Source organism: Zootoca vivipara, chromosome 8, assembly GCF_963506605.1.
Source record: "Zootoca vivipara chromosome 8, rZooViv1.1, whole genome shotgun sequence".
Lineage (NCBI taxonomy): Eukaryota > Metazoa > Chordata > Lepidosauria > Squamata > Lacertidae > Zootoca > Zootoca vivipara.
The window spans coordinates 43,293,617-43,311,421 of record NC_083283.1 but is presented as its reverse complement, the minus strand read 5'-3'; the positions used below and the strand labels follow the sequence as shown (position 1 = coordinate 43,311,421).

General features: G+C 43.3%; 1 protein-coding gene across 2 annotated transcripts in view; it reads right to left on the bottom strand.

The window, feature by feature from the left end:
• The window catches only part of CHST9 (carbohydrate sulfotransferase 9), an 82,662-nt gene that overhangs the window by 45,807 nt on the left and 19,050 nt on the right, over positions 1-17,805 (bottom strand). Inside the window, exon 1 of one of the 2 annotated variants that reach the window (XM_035125059.2) lies at positions 9,481-9,971. The exons of the other annotated variant lie outside the window; for it this stretch is intronic. The gene's annotated coding sequence lies outside the window, so the exon portion shown is untranslated. Of the gene's footprint in view, positions 1-9,480; positions 9,972-17,805 lie in introns of those variants that run through there. 2 annotated transcript variants of the gene reach the window in all.

Genomic DNA, 17,805 nt, shown 5'->3' with positions numbered 1-17,805 from the left:
TGATAAGAACTGGGGCAGAATCAAAACAGAATTAGGATCACAGCATTATGCTCACCTTGATGAAAGTCCCTCTACCCCTGAGCTGCTATTTCCACAAGGGGAAAAGTGGTCATCGGGCTCAGTTTTGGTTTTATTGTATTGGAATTTTGGCAACAATTAATGTATGGCTTTGACATGTAGCCTGCTCAAACCAGAGGCCTGTCTCAATCAGGCTGACTAAATATCTATTTTTCCTATGGGTTTATGAGCAACTAAATGAGCTCAAATGCATTCAAGTTACCAGGTCAGGTCAGGTCAGGTCAATTACTTGCTACAGCAAGCATGCACTTGCTGGTGATGAATGGTGAGAAAGCTAGGTTGGGGCAAAAATTGTTTTCGTCAGTGGTTGAAAATATTTTAGGTGCAATGTAAAATCGTTTTTTGTGGGTTTTTTTAGGCTGGCTCAATTACCTTAGAAGTAAAAAATAACAGCATCACCAGATGAACAGCTGTACTCCATCTAGGGGGTTGTGAAACTAAGAGCTGTATTGATAATTGTTGTCCTCTCTGCCCTATAGATTTCTGAACGAAGGCTGTTGTCAGCGGGTTCTATCCTTCATTTTGTTGCTGTTCATACACATATTTTGATTAACTACCTTTTTAATCAGCCGTTCATCAATTGATCCCAGAGAGTTACAACAAAATTTAAAACAACAATTAAAACAATCCAAACTAAATAAGAGAAAGCCATAATCAAGGGCAGGGAACCTTAGGCCTAGGCCAGATATGGCCCTTCACTGGTCCTGATTCACAACATCCCTGAATGTTTTTGCCAGCCTGCAATGTGTCCTTGAACGCTGATAATGCTGCTTGCCTGTGAAGGTCCTGTGTGAGTGTCTGGAGGCGGTTGGAGGATGGATGGCGGCTAACAGATTGAGATTGAATCCTGACAAGACAGAAGTACTGTTTGTGGGGGACAGGAGGCGGGCGGGTGTGGAGGACTCCCTGGTCCTGAATGGGGTAACTGTGCCCCTGAAAGACCAGGTGCGCAGCCTGGGAGTCATTTTAGACTCACAGCTGTCCATGGAGGCACAGGTCAATTCTGTGTCCAGGGCAGCTATTTATCAGCTCCATCTGGTACGCAGGCTGAGTCCCTACCTGCCCACTGACTGTCTCTCCAGAGTGGTGCATGCTCTAGTTATCTCTCGCTTGGACTACTGCAATGCGCTCTACGTGGGGCTACCTCTGAAGGTGACCCGGAAACTACAACTAACCCAGAATGCGGCAGCTAGACTGGTGACTGGGAGCGGCCGCCGAGACCACATAACACCGGTCCTGAAAGACCTACATTGGCTCCCAGTACGTTTCTGAGCACAATTCAAAGTGTTGGTGTTGATCTTTAAAGCCCTAAACGGCCTCGGTCCAGTATACCTGAAGGAGCGTCTCCACCCCCATCGTTCTGCCCGGACACTGAGGTCCAGTGCCGAGGGCCTTCTGGCGGTTCCCTCGCTACGAGAAGCCAAGTTACAGGGAACCAGGCAGAGGGCCTTCTCGGTAGTGGCACCCACCCTGTGGAATGCCCTCCCACTAGAGGTCAAAGAGGACAACAATTACCAGACCTTTAGAAGGCATCTCAAGGCAGCCCTGTTTAGGGAAGCTTTTAATGTTTGATGGATTTCTGTATTTTAGTGTTTTGTTGGAAGCTGCCCAGAGTGGCTGGGGGAACCCGGCCAGATGGGCGGGGTATAAATAATAAATTATTATTATTATTATTATTATAGACAGAGGATGGAAGGGAGGATAAGTGTGTGTTGGAGCTAGACTACTGCAGGATTGACATTTATTACTTCCCCCCATTTTTGTCTTTGACCCTTCCCAACACTGGTATGTGGGCTCCAGCAGGGTGCCCAGGAGGGAATGCAATCCTTGGGCTGAAATAGATTCCCCACCCCTGATCTAAATCAAATGCACAATAAAAATTCTGCCATACCTATTGCAGCAGTGAGCCAACATCCCATAAATACCTAGGCGAACAGGCATGCTTGAACCTGGTCCCAAAATGTCAACGAGGTCAATGCCAGTTACACTTTCATAGGAATGGCATTCTATAACTGGGACACTACCACTGAGAGGACCCCATGTTGTGTCAGCACCTAATGAATTTCCTCTGGTGTAGAACAATGAAAAGCCCCTGATCTCCCAAAACTAGGAACCTGAGCGGACTGATATAGGGAGAGGCATTCCTTCAAATACCTGGACCCCAAGTCATTTAGGGCTTTATAGGACAACAGTGTCATCTGAAATGCACGGAAATCTTTCACAATCAATATGGCATGATCTGATGGCTCCCCCAGTTGACATTCTTGCTAACTGAAGGTTTTGGGTTTATATTTAAAGGTAGGAGGTTCCAGGAAGTAGTTTGGCACAAAAAGCAGCAAAAGAAAAGAGAAAGGAGAAATGGCACCGGGGCGGGGAGCATTAGTTGTTTTTTTTAAAAAAAAACCCTCTGGTTGCATGCTGGTTGCTGGGGCTCACCTGTGGTTGTAGCCTCAAATTCTACTTTAAGAATTTTGGCAGTGACACGATTTTATTGTGTTTAGGCAGAGTTTTAATTAAGACCCACACACTTCAGGCTCACACTATTTGCACAGTTATTCTTCTGCATAAGATTTGAAAAATGCCAGCCTGATTAATTAGTGCAGTTAATACAATGATTTGTGATCTACAGCCTGTGCTCATAAGCTTCATTAAAACCGTGACTATGACACGAAGATAGATCATTGCCTTCTGTGTCAGACACAGCAGGAGGTAACTTTTTCCATTAGAATTCTCTGTAAGAGTTCTTAAGTTTGTGCCATTAGCATATTGCTAAGGAATAGTCTCTTTCACACACAAGTCCCAAAAGTTCTACAGACCTCAATTCTATCACCTGGGGATCCACCTCATGTGATAAATTCAGTTTATGCAACCCTACTTGAATGCAAGAGCTCTGCAGTGAAGCATGTCTCTATGAAGTTGAAAGATATCAGCAAGATGTTACCGTTCCATTTTCAGAGAGATAATCTGCAGAGAAACATGGGCTTTTTATGAAAAGCACAAGAATCAGAAAGCAATGAAGACCCCCTTTTTTTAAAAAAATAAAAATCTAGAGTACAGTGCTACTTCGCTTTAAGAACAGTCAGGTTTAAGAACGATTCGGTTTACAAACTCCGCAAAACTGGAAATAGAGTCCTGGTTTGAGAACTTTACCTCGGTTTAAGAACGGAATCCGAACGGTGGAAGGGCACCGGCGGCAGGAGGCCTCATTAGGGAAAGCCCGCCTCAGTTTAAGAATGGTTTTAGTTTAAGAACGGACTTCCAGAATGGATTAAGTTCATAAACTGAGGTACCACTGTATTGGAAGGTTCCTGATTTTGGAAACATTTCGGGCTGAGAACACCAGCATCCTAAAAAAATTACTTCATCTTATTTATTCCTATTCCTTTATATTTGACACTGAAAATCTTTACTCTGCTCAGAAGGAGCTGGCCAGCAACCAACCTGGCAACTTCATCTCATGCCTGCAGCAACAATGATTGAAAGCAACTCAATCAGTATACAGAAAATACTGAACGAAGAGTAGCAGCATGCCCAAGTATACCCAGAACATTCCAAACCAAGAGACAAAAATGGGCACAGCAACATATGGGCATTTTACATTTATACAATATGCTAGTCAATACACATGCTCCTCTCTATCTTTCATCTAGGCAAGCACAAAGCATTAACAGAGTTCCAGGATGCATTCCAACCAAGTAAAAATACTTAAGGAGGCTGCAAAGCAGGTCTGGTGACGGATGCAGCCTGGGGAGATGGGGCATGGTCTGGCAGACTCTCAAGTGCTAGATAAAGAGGCCTGGAGAGCCCCCTGTGACTCCCGTACCTGAAGTTCCTAATCCCAGCAATAGAGCTCTTGCAGGTAATTGTGGAAGAAAGAGGGGTGGAAATTGTACCTGGTTGTATGTTGAGACAAACAATATGGAAGCAATAACTTCCAACAGGTTAAGAAGCCAGATTTGGCCCTATAAGTAACTCCGTTTAAACTAGTGTAAAACAGCTACACCAAGTAAAAAGACCAGTATAAACCTTAAGAAATCCATAGAAAGTGAATTGTTTTATAACCAGTTTTATAACCAGTATTGGGGTAGGGTTTCCCTATAAAACACCTACATGGAAAGTGTTCAGCAGAAGGCATCTTCTTAGCTCTCACTGAAGGCAAACGATCTATGACAGGCTTCCTCAACCTCGGCCCTCCTGATGTTTTTGACCTACAACTCCCATGATCCCTAGCTAGCAGGACCAATGGTCAGGGATGATGGGAATTGTAGTCTCAAAACATCTGGAAGGCTGAGGTTGAGGAAGCCTGATCTATGAGATGTCACTGACAAGCACATCATAGCAGTTGCTTCAAAGAACCCTCATACCATTTTGACACACAACTTTATTGCAATGCAATATATGATAGACTTTACAGCATCATTTGTGCATAATGACGAGCGCAAATTTCTGGCTCATTATAGTTCATCAGAAATTAGAAATGTATTGGTACATGTCCAATCACTGCCACCTTGCTCTTCATTTGGCATTAGTGGGCCAAAAAAAAAAAGGTGATCAGGTCCACTTCATGCCCAACTGTCTTGCCCCCCATCTTCTGCCAATGTGAGCCGCAGGGCTGTAGCCCTGCCACTCTGTAAAGCCCCGCCAGCAAAGTATAGGCATTTGAACTGCCCCATGAAACTTCATCCTAACCTTCTCTACTCGGAAGCAAGCCCTACTGAATTCAATGGGGGTTATTCACACTGGGTGTCAAGTCGCTGCTCTCTCCCACATACAATATAGGCTAGCTCTTAGGCCTACTCAGCAAAAACAAAAAGGTAGAGCAAGGTGGTATTTTGTACTTGTCTCCAAAACATTTTGCTATAGGTATTTTAAAATATGGTGGAGAGGTGATTGCTCCAGAGTTGCTTCAGAACAAACAATATCAGTTGTGTTATTGAAGCCTTTCGAATGATGCCAGTGTCATTTAGCCTTGTCATTAAAGCTAGAATCCACATACAATCAGCTTAAACTGCCGTATATCACTATGATCTGGAAAATCCCCATACCTGTTACAAGAGATGTTGGCAATCTATGGCGTATCAAAGTTTTTTATTTTATAGTATTGTTCTGTACCTACAGCTGAAAACTGGGTTAGAGACCTTTTAGAGTTGTATTTTAAAGAACAAATTGTTCACTACAGGAGGCTGAACTCAGAGAAATTGTCTATCATTTGTTTGCCTATTCCAGGATAGTAACCTTTTATTGGTCCTGGAATATCCCTCTTATGCAAAACAACAACCTGTCATTCCTTTCCAGGTTTTTTTTTATTTTAAAGAATTACTCTAATTCAGCACTTATGTTATGTTAAGCTTCTTTTTCACTTTTACTGTCAGTTTATTTAGGGTAGGCATCCCCAAACTGCGGCCCTCCAGATGTTTTGGCCTACAACTCTCATGATCTCTAGCTAAGAGGTCCAGTGGTCAGGGATGATGGGAATTGTAGTCCAAAACATCTGGAGGGCTGAAGTTTGGGGATGCCTGATTTAGGGAATGTTTATTTGAAAAATTGGAGGAGGAGTGTCTGATAATTAACTGTTATCTTCTCTAGATTCTGATTATACGACTGAAACCTTAATTCTGCTAGTCCCCTGCTAACTATTCAAAATATGCAACAACCTGAGCTGAAGCTCATCAGAGTTCAGCCCTAGACTGCACCTTGAAGATCCTTCCTAGTCTTGAAAAGTGTTTTATTAACCACTAGAGAGGGTGACTCAGAAAATGAACATTTCAGTCACACCTGCAAATAGGAACAAGAGTTTCTAATTTTGCAGGATGTATCTCCTAGACAGAATTAAGCACCAACACTTCTGTTTCCTACTATTAATATTAGTAAAGTTAATTAGTAAAGTTAAACAGTTCTGTTCTACCTCTACTGCTGTAGTTTTCTACATAAAAAAGCATTTGCTTAAAGCTACAGTAGTGTCAAAATGTGGTTTATATTAAACAGGAGGGGTCGTCAGAATGTATGACACCTATACTTGTTCTCTCTGCTGAGGGGGCACAGAACACTGGACAGGAAGATGGCAGAGATACAGAAATGTTCACACTGACAACTACAGCAAACACATTCAGAGAACGTTTCACTTCTTTCTTACAAGAGGAAACCAGAGAAGGTGTCAGCACTGGTCAGAATTGTAACAGTACTAAAAACAAAACAAAACAAAATGCGAAATAGACCATTAGCTAGTAATCCAGTGAAGTCAGAAGCTGCAGAAGCACATACTAAAAACTACAGTAAATCCAATTGAACAAAGCAGGATGTACTTCTAAGCAAGCCTGTCTGACACATTCTTTTTCTGTTAAAACTTTTTTTGTTTAAGAAACAAGAAATCATAAACTGGAGCAAACTTTAACTAGCAGAATGACACTATACATTTGGGTCTGCAATGACCCAGCACCTGATCTGCATGCAGAAGGTCCCAGGTTCAATCCCTAGCACTTCCCAGTAAGGCTAGGAAGGACTCCTGTCAGAAAACCTGGAGAGCTTCTTGTGTGGCAATAGCCCTCCTTCCCATGTAATAAAGACTCATGACACAGTGATTAAGATTTAATTGGGTGGTTAAGGCCACAACTTTATTAATTATGCATGTTGAGCGGAATTGGCTTAGGCGTTGGAACCTAACAGACTATATCCGACTCCAACCCGTGTGTTGAAGTCTGTGAGAAGTTAACCACCAGAAAGGAGCCCCGCGACGTAGATCTACTAGAGCTCCTCCTGTGGCCACCGAAGGGGCGTGCCTTACGGCCCAGGCAACTCCAGGCTCAGGACCAAGCCTCGCCCCCGGAATCCTTTAACGGAATTACTTCTCCAAATTTGGGCAGCTGATGACGTAGCCTGCCCCTCCTCCATCTAATTGTTATGCAAATTTCCAACGCCTAACCGCCTAACCTAAGTTGTGACGACATGCTACGAGGTAGGCGAAAAACCCATCATGGCTAGCCCAGTATGGGAAAAATCCTACCCAGCCCCCTGGCCAACCAGGGCGACCAACTGACGTCCACAGCAGCGTCCCCTTACCTCTTTTTAAGGGGTGGGCGGGCGGGTGAATTGTTCGCTCCGGCGAAGAGGGACAAAAGAGGGAGCTTTTCCCGCCTGCAGAGTGCTTAAAGTTGGTGGCCCCGCCCCGACCGACCTCATTGGCTGGTCGGGGGGTGACGCAGGCGGGAACCTACCATTGCGTAGGGGCTGAGCTTGCAGCCCCTACGCGATGGTACAGTCGGGCAGCCCACAACCCCACCTCCGTCGCAGGCGCGGAAGTGGCTTTCCAGTCAGTGTAGCCAATACTAAACTAGATTGAATGAGGGTTTCCCTCACTATAAGGAAGCTTTCTATATTCCTAATTCTCAATATACATGATAGAAAATGATTGCAAGTTCAGTTGTATGTGGATCATAATCACATAATTGTCCCATTATTCAAGCAATTCTTTCCATAACTGATTAAAGTGGTCTTTGTCTGTTATCTCCATTTCGAATAAAAGTTATAAAGTTATGGAATGTCCCAAAGAATACTTCAAGTCCATTATTTGGTAGCCATTTGCATCCAGCAGGGTAATTTTTCAGTCGAATAAGAAGCCAAAAGCCATTATTTTTTTACAAAATATTAGTTGACTGATCAACAGATTTTAATCAAATAGGTCTGCATAAAGCAAAATGGAAAGCCATTTTGACCTTTTAGATGGACATACTGTACAGAAAAACAACAACCCTGTTCTATTTTGTTTTAGTCACAATATTAGCAACATTAAAGAGTTTTGTGTCAACCAGTTATATGGAACTAACTTATATTCAAGTAATTTCCATACAGAAGCTTATTTTCAAAATGTAGCTAGTGAATTTTTGAAGTATATAAATATTTGAACAGCAGATGCTGAAAATGATGTGAATTATCCAAAAAGCTTGATTTTCTTAGTTCCTATATATGCCAAGTAAGTAATCTTGACAATATCCCAGGAAGACTTTGTCCTTGTCACTTATGCCTGCTTTTTGCTTTGAGACTAGCGTTTAAGTTTTGCTCTGGAAAATAGTGTCTAGGTGACATTCTCACAAGAATCACTTAAGTCCCTGACTTTTCCTTAACTTTGAAGACTTCTTTTAATGCATGTCAAAACCCTTAAAAAGCAAACTTTATTTTTAAGGGTTTTCTGCAACAGCCTAGTCATTCCATTCTCCTGTGATATCTTGATAGGTGTTATACACATACTCAGAATATACAGAAGTGAAATGAATAATTTGAAGCTATCTGAAGACACTTGCTATATTTCCACTGATGTCTTTAGACTTTGGAGTCAGACCTAAATCCACAAACTCAAAGACTTCAGGTGTCAACCATCACCACAATCTCTCTCTCTCTCTTTTTTAAAGGGTTTCATCCCATGCAGCTATAAATATGTGCGAACTTTTAAAGACACACATTTAAGATATGGAAACACAGACTCTGCACCAGCCACTAGGAACAATGCAATGCATTCTCCCAAATAACTCTTTGTAAAATCAGGATCACACCCAATAAGGAGAGAATGCAGATGACAGAGATCCTTAAGTCCTTCTAATGGAACAGCAGGACAAGAGTTAAGAGAGTGACAAAGTCACTAAAGGTCATCTAAAGGTCTCATTAACAATACTGCATCCATACAGTTCCTTTCAAACATTCAGCTTCACATTTGTTTCATATATTTTAAAATTTCTTAAAAAACAAACAAACCCCGAAACTACCACCTCAGCAACCTAAAAGCCCTGTAAGGCAGGCCGGTAAGTACTGCAGATGGAAAGGTGGAGCTCAGCTGGCAGTCCCTTGCCCAGAGCGACCCCTTTGAGTTGTGTGCAGCCTTTGAAGAAAGGAAATCTCCAGCTCCCACACTTATTCATTATGGGATGGACGTGGACCCATAAGACATCCCCCCTCGCCCTGAACAGATGCAGGAACTTGAGAGGGGCAGCAGCACCTGTTGAACTTCCGCTCACCCGGCACCACCAAGCACAGTCCCAGGCTCTCGTGGAAGAAACACAAAAGTTGCGGGGTTTCCCATGTGGGAACGGCGAGGGCGTGGCGAAAGAGCCTGTCAGAAAAGGCTCCGGCAAGCAGAGGCAAGCAGGTGCCCCAGAGGCTTCTTCGATCCTCTGCTCTATCTAGTTTGAGGGGGCGAGAAGTGGAGGCGAGTTCGCCCCCTTCCTCATTGGCGGACTCCGGCCAGCCGCCTCGGGCAGCCGCCTCAGGGAGGGCTGCGGCCACCGAGCTCGCCTCACAGGCGGACAGAGGGGCTTGGTGGGCGGGAGCGCCAAAAGGACGCCGCTTGTTTACCCCGCGCGAGCTTGTCCTCCTCTCTGCCGGCCTCCCCCTACCTCCCCGGAGATGACAGCTTACCTTGCTGGCGCGCCCGTAGCTCTCTGTGGAATGGCACCGGGCGGGACAGGGTTCCCCGGCTCTCTCTTCCTCCTCGGCTCGCCGAGCCCCGCCCTGCAAACTTCCCAACCTACCCGAGGACAGGGCGGAGGCGGCCGCTCGGGGAGCCGCGCTCCAGAAGAGAGCGCAAAAGTGTCGGAAGGTTCCCCTCAGGCGCGCGCGGTGCCCTCTCAGAGACCTCTCTCCGGCCAGAGCGGAATAGAACAAGCCCCAGCAGCGCCTCTCCTGCTCCCGACGCGCCCAGGGCCGGGGCGTGAGGCGGGCTGCGCGTGCACCGCTGCCTCTTTCTCGCGCCATCTCCACCCTCGCCCTTACTTTCTGCCAGGAGAAGTTGGCGCTGCACTGACGCTGCAGTGCTAGGGACGCGGAGCGCGCGCGGGGGGAATTTTCACTGCTAGTTAACCCGATGGTAGGAAGGCGCGCAGACCTCGCTCTTAGAGCGCGGCCCACCCCGCGAGGGGTCCTGCGACTTGTCAGAGCGATGTGACAGGCAGAAAGGGCACAGGTGCACAGTTGTGCATTGTAAGTCGAAGGAGAATCCTTTAGGAAACACGGTTTAGATTTATATATAAACTTTTTTAAAGGTTCACTTTCTTTTGAAGCCAGTGAGGTTTAGTTATTCAAAAGTATACTTTTACTTACTGTGCATGCTTACAGAGAAGTAAGGTGTTAAGTTTCTGTGTGATAAAAGATAGGATCACTTGCTTTGCAGGCTCAGAACAAGAAGCTTTATTTTAAAATGTTTTTATAGGTTTTTAAGAAAGTTTTTTAAAAATATAGTGACTGATGTTTTGCAGTGTTTTTATTATGTTGGAAGCTGTCTTGAGTTGCTGGGGCAAACCAGTCAGATGGGCAGGGTATAAGTAATAAGTTATTAACAAGATTTGGCCACCCCTTATTTTCCCCTTCCCCCCTCTTCCACCATGTCGTTTAGTCATGTCCGACTGTTCGTGACCCCATGGACCAGAGCACACCAGGCACTCCTGTCTTCCACTGCCTACCGCAGTTCGTAGCTTCGAGAACACTGTCCAACCATCTCATCCTCTGTCATCCCCTTCTCCTTGTGCCCTCCATCTTTCCCAACATCAGGGTCTTTTCCAGGGAGTCTTCTCTTCTCATGAGGTGCCAAAGTACTGGAGCCTCAGTTTCAGGATCTGTCCTTCCAGTGAGCACTCAGGGCTGATTTCCTTAAGAATGGATCTTCCACCATAACATAACTCAATCATCATCATCATCATCACCATCATCATTTTATTTATACCCCAACCATCTGGCCCATAACCCATTGATACAAGAGGCTATTTATTGATGAACAGATTGAAACACAATTGGATAGGAAAATGAACCATATGAAGGGTCAAGTCTTAGTGACACACGAGTTGCTTAGCTAGGACCAAGTGGCAAGTGTCCCAACATGGGGTGCAATATTTTTATCTTGTGAGCCGCCCTGAGCCTTTTAGATAAATGGCGGTATATAAATCTAATAAATAATGATGAAGGGGCAATTGCTGCTGTTCGTGTTAAATCAGAATTACAATTTTCCTTGTGTCATATATGTGGTTCATGAATATGATTACCAACAACAACAACAACAACAACAGTCCTGCAAACTACATTTTTTGTTTGATCATTTATCATTTATACCAATAGCAATTTGAGGGGGGCACACAATATATGGTTTGCACTGGGCACAGTTATGGTTAGTTGTGGCACTGCTCATAATACCGTACCAAGAGACACTGTTTACCTGTATTACCTGTTACTACCTAAGGCCTATGGTGTTCAATGGTGCTTGCTCCCAAGTAAGTCTGGGTATGACTGGGTATGCACAGTTCCCCTTCTCTCAGCTGAGGACCAGGGTTATGATGACTAGGATGGGGCCATTTTAATCCCCATCAGGCCACTTGTCTGAGCAGAGAGGTTTAAACTGTGACCAGTTTAATTTTTTTCTTTATGATGCTGTTCATGGGCAGCTGGAGAGGACATGTATGCAAATGCCGCAGAGCATTGTGGGGCAGCACTTTCTGTGCTGTGCTCGCTGTGACTTGAAAGAGTGTGGGCTGAAGTTAGCCCAGGTCCAGGTCCAGGTTTCCTTCAATGGAGGCAGCTTCGCTGCTGCTGCCTCGTTTTAGTCACCACTGCCATTAAAGGAGTGGGCGAGGCAGGAGTGCAAGGAGTATGCTGCCTTGCAAACGGCCCCCTTTCCTCTGGGGGGCGTGGACGTTGACCGTTCCTCCTGGGGGGGGATCCTGGCCACGTCATTGCCAGCTAGCCAATCGGGTGGCTGGGGGGCGTGGCTGGTGTGTGTGGCTGGTGTGTGTGGCTGGTGTGCCCCCTAGCTTTGATCCTGGGTACGCCCATGATGCTGTTGCCAAAATTGGGGAGTTTAGCATCAAGTCTGGGGACTTATGATTCCTGCTAGGCACCCCCACTTGAACATTGAGTTCAATGTGGCTTACAGCCAGGGAAGTGAGTACAGTATAGGATTGCAGCCTACGAAAGAAAAAGCAAGAAGTTTTGCACAGTGGCAGGAAGCTTTGTGTAATTTAAAGTTAGGATGTTTTCCCTGTTGCCCAGACTAAATTACAGCTGCAGTTTTAATGTTGTGTTTACTTTATCCTCTCACCCCCTTCTATTTTTTGATATTACATTGTCCTGGAAGCTGTTGTGTTAGCCCTCAATCTTTTTCTCTCTAGGCAGAGAGAAATATGACAAAGGATTTCCAGGCCATTTATAATCTCTCTGTTCCCCCCTGAATCCTCCACAATTTACAGACATCAAAGTAAGTTGCCCCAAATATTCTTGGCAGAGGAATACAGAACTATTTATTTCTGTCTTTCGGCCATGTAACACTTTGAATCATTCAGGCCAAACTAGAACTTGGCTTTCTGTGCTCAATGATTTTATTTAGATAACAAAGTTGTTCTTACATTTCTGTGATATTGTGATAATAAGTTATGGGGCATTATTTCACTGTGCTGCCTTGCCTTGGCACTCACAAAGGTTTGGAATTTGGGAGGGTGTGTGTGTGTCCTGTTGCTTCTTCATTGACTAGGTGCATGTGCTAACCTACTGTGTGTTTCTTTACATGTACAGAGGAAATACAGTCTTCTACATAGGCCAGGGGTCGTCGACTTTTTATACCTACTGCCCCCAATGCATCTTCCTTGATGGTAAAATTTCCTTACCGCCCACCAGTGCTTGATGGAAGGAGGATTCAGCTTGTGCCGTAGAACCCCCTACCACCCACCTAGAATCCCGAAACACCTACTAGTGGGCGGTAGGGACCAATATGACAACCCCTGGTATAGGCATTTTCTCTAAATCTAGACACAGGTAGAAGACCCTGCTACAATTTCACATATATACTGTAGGTGCAACTCTGTAAGCATCATTTTGTCAAAACAATTAGCTGAATGTAAGTATTTTGGGTATGTTTATTTTTTAAATATATGGTTACATGTTCTTATGAGATACTTTCTTAGAAAGATACTTTTCTTTGAGCATTGATAAACACACAGTGACCGAGTTTGCATATAATGCTAAACCAAATCATGGCTTAGTGTGTGCAAGCAAACACAAACGTGTGAGTTTCCAGAACAAAGACTCTAGCCACAGTGCTCCCCCTCAACCTATTTTTATTTAAATCCCATTTGCCTATTATATCCTGTGCTTGTTGGTGATTTGAACTCTCATCTTCCGTCTACACCCAAAGAAAGTGTGTGTAGAGATTGATTTGAGCAATGTTCCATGCATTGCATATATCTGTTTGTACTCTAAACATTTTAGTTTTGTTTTTATATACTGTATGCTGTTATATGATAGTAAAGTATTTTGTTGTATTGGTTTTCCCCTGACCTTTGTATTGTTTTCAAGTGTTTCTTTTGGTCAGGGATAGCTTTCCTCTTTCTATATCAATTACCTGGCAAAAGGATACATTACCAAGTGACTGCTAGTGAAAAGCTCATGGTTTCCTCTTGCAAGTGTGATGTTTAATGGACTTGTTCATCCTAGGATTGCAACATTTACAGTGCAATCCTATGCATGTTTGCACAGACATTAATTCCATTGTGTTCAGTGGGGTGTAATCCTAGGAAAGTGTGGTACATAGAAATGCAATCCTAGCCTTGTGGAACAATATATCTGCAATATTACCCATGCATGCGTTTAATGATGTTCAATAAGCAGCCCTCAAAAATGTTTTCCCTCTCCTACTTATGAAAACAACCCAACTTGAACTGCTCCATTGCTCCCCTTGAGTTTCATGAGTTTCCAACCACTCAAGTTGCTAAACACAAAGCAATCTTATCTCAGCTTCCTGAGCTTGGTAAAACACAATACCGAATGTAGCTGTCTGCCATCTAACAGTAACAAAGGGACTTGTGTTACTTACACCCAGTCAGACCATTGGTCTTTCTAGCTATTTTGTTTAGCAGCAGGTACCTTGCTTTTCTGACAAGTCTCTCTCCAATGGAGATGTTGGGGGTTAAATATGGGACCTTCTACATGCAAACCATGTGTTCTGCTGCAACTCTTCACAGCTTCTGCCAGCCACTTACAGAAAGGGCTTCATAGAGAACAAACAAAAGGGGAAATATCCAGTTTAGGGGGAAATTTCAATAGTGAGAAAAGCATGAAGGGTTTAAAAGCTCTTTCCCCAGTTCTATGGTCCCAATTTACTTCATCCACCACCCAGTGTAGCTGCTTTTAACTTTTAAAATACAATGGGAGATCTGATCAGGAATCTCTGACTACCTTGTCTAGATTAACCCTGAAAAACTTGCACTTGCTTGGCAGAAGTTAATGTCCTTATGTGAGATTGAACAGAAGAAGCACAGTGGCATCCATCTGTCATCCATCTGTCTCAGGAGACAATGGAGGAATGCACCTTTCAGGGTGAATTCAAACTGTTGGAAGGTTACTGTGCCTGCTGTGGCTGTACAGACCGATATGAGAATGACATGTTTTGTTGCAGATACAGATAGTTACAATAAAAATAAAGCAAGGCCTTGATGATAATCCCAATTCACATAAATATGATGCTCCAAATGGGAGCAAAACTTTAAATGTTTCACTTTTAAGTTTAAGGATCCTTACAAAAATGAGCACCAAAGAATTTATTTCCTATACAGTTTGTGCACAGAAATTTTACCCAGAAGATGCCAAAAAGTATGTCTCATTCAGAATTTCCAAAGGGGCACAGCAGTGAGAACAATGGGCCAGTAGTTTGTTGAGTTCAGTAATGATCCCAGAAGCCCCTTCTTCTAGTTGGCACATTCATTTCTCTACTGGCCCTAAGCATGAAGTGGGAGTAGACTTAATGGACTTCAGCGAATTCTAGCCAGTGCTGCATACCCATTACTGTGAAGGAGAATATGGAGGCTAAAATGTAGTTCATTCTTAAGAGAGTCTATACAAACTTATTTTTTCCTTCTTCATGGTATCCAGTTCCTGTGAGATTTAGTGGAGCTAATTAGAAGCAGTGATCAAACAAAACAAGCAATATTTTGAGCAGTGAGCTGTTCATTTTCTAACATAAAAAGGAAACAGATGAAATGCTAGAAGTTGTTGCTCAATGATTCTCAAGAACTCCAAGTCGCAGAGTTCCATCTGTGGCCAAAACAGAACCAACAGCCTGTGTGATATCATGCTGGCAGAAGGAGGGAGGGAGAAGTATCATAATTATAACACAGCATAATCATCAGGAACATTGTGGGGAGGGACATGGCTCATGAAACAGCACATGCTCTTCATGTGAAAGGTCCCAGGTTCAATCTATAGCATCTCTAAGTAGGCCTAAGATAGAGAGATTCCGTCTGGAATCCTGGAGAATTGCAGCCTGTCAGTGCAGACAATACTAAGTTAAGGCACCAATGGTCTTACTCAGTATCCCGGGGGCAGTGAGAGCCAATGCAGCTAACAGGATTTACCTGCCCCAGAACATATGTGGGCAAATGAGCTGGAGCTCTGCACTCCTGTCTGAACAGTTCAAGAACCGGAAATGGTGTCAAAAGGGCATGTGTCTGCCATGCATAGTAGATATATGCACATACCAAACTGTCATGTCTGGCTATTAATCCAAATCCAGCAGCTAGAAACAGAAGGAGCTTAAACAAATGAACTAAGAGAAGCCAAAGGACGCCAATCAATCTGCCAGTTTCTCAAAACTGGGATGTGGTCTTTTTTCAAAGGTATTTGACAGGGGCGCCCGGGGGGGGGGGACATACTTGAGCAGTCTACCCTTTGTTGCTGAAAGCATAGAGAGCTGTGACTGCTCTGAGTCTCAGAATGGGAGAGGAATACGGTATGATCGGGGAGCAGCTGTAGTGCACCTGCACCTTGCTTTACCCAGCATAGCACCAGGCAGTTGCAACAGGGACTCTGTGAGAGTTTCTGTCTGGGCACCAGTATCCTCCCTTTTCCATTTTTTAAAAAAGATGGATAAGTCTTTCCAGAAGATGGTGAACATTTCCCACTCACCTGGTGGCAGACATCATCCTTTTGTTGAATGACCTTGAAGGCTTTGACAACTGCAACAGGAAATGTCACAACAATTTAACTCTATTAAGTGCAGGTGTGAGTGACACAGCTCCGTTTGGATGTGGAGGGCTCCTCCAAGCAACTTGTTTATGGAGCATTCATTCTGATGTGCCTTTATAAAGCTCATGTACAAGTTTGACAATATCTGTATTGAAAGTTCATTCTCATTTCCCCTCTGGGAGATTGTAATCAATGGGTATTCATTCTGATTTACTTGTGCAGCGGTCATATGTATTCCTGTTGATCAGTTATCTATTCCACACTTTTTAGTGCATTTCCTCATCACTTTCCTAACTGCAAAGAGTCCATTAAAAAAAGTTGATGTACTGTTCCAGCATGCATTAATCCATTTTAATTGTGTACACCTATATTTCTTGCATACAGTTGAATCGCTCCCACAAAAGTATACAACCGGAAAGCTGCTCAATATTTTGTTTGTTTGAAATTATTTCATTAAAAAGGGTTAGGTTTTTAAAGGTTGTAGATAGAAAGAGTGAGCTTGCTTTGTTTTCATATCCTAGATTTAAGGACTACACACACACACACACACACACACACACACACATACACACACACAAATACGTGAGGGAACAGCCCCAGAAGAATAGGAAACATTGGTCTGTGAGGTTTCAGAAAGCCTTTATGGCAGATCACAGGCTATGACAGTGACAGTATAAACTCAAATGCTTTACAGTGCAGATCACAGATAGTGTGCCAGCCAACACAAGTTGAAAGTAATTGAATTTGGTCCCATCTTTAAAGAATTATTATCACCCACAGTAAATAAAATATACATTAAGGTCAATTTCTCACTGAAATGATTAATGTGTGTCTCTTCAGTACCATTTCAGACTGCAGATAGGGAGTTTATATCATTATATTATTCTCCATACAGATAATTCCCACTACAAAGGAAAGGATGTCATTTTCTCTGTGTCATGCTAGCTTTGAAAATAAAACAAACCTACCAAGATTCTATTCAGCATGTGTTCTAAACCAGGTCATCATCTCTCAACCTAGCCTACCTCACAGGGTTGTTGTGAGAACACAATGATTGAGGAAAGCAAACTGTTTTGAGGAAGTGTTGGGTTAAAATGTAGATTTAGTTCCTGTTGACTTTGTCCTTAGCACACCCTTTCTAGGGAACCTCCAGCATTCTTAGTGTAAAGGCCAGTTAGTTTGCTTTTCTTTATTTCTGCCTCTCAAGGGGATTATGAATTCCAAATAGCATCGAGAACACTGAGAGAGATTGGTTTATAACATCTTTTTTAAATGATTTCAGAGGGAGCTTCTTCCATTACTGTCCTGTCCTAGAATACTTTTGAATAATTGAAAACCTTGCACATGCTTTAGCAGTTATATGGGAGAAAGTACTTACTAAATTAAGACTAGATCCTAGTTTTAATCTCATTATGTCTACAAGTATTTTTTTTTCTAGTTTTGAGACTAATGGTGCACTGAATTTGACAACATGCTCCCACCCAGAACCTTGTTTCTTTCCTTTTTAAAAAGAAAGATAGTTACATATTCTTTAAAATCTACCCTGAAGAAGAAATATTGTCACTCAAAAGCTAATGCACTCCATTTTGAAACCTGGTAGGTCTAATAAAAGTTATTAGTTCACTTATTTCGCCTGCCCAGAAGTGGCTGTGGTTTTAGTGTACATTGTGTTCCCCTTAACAGAGGAGAGAGACAGAGAAAATATTATGACAACTGCACTTCCCAAATCTACCGCACATCTTGAAT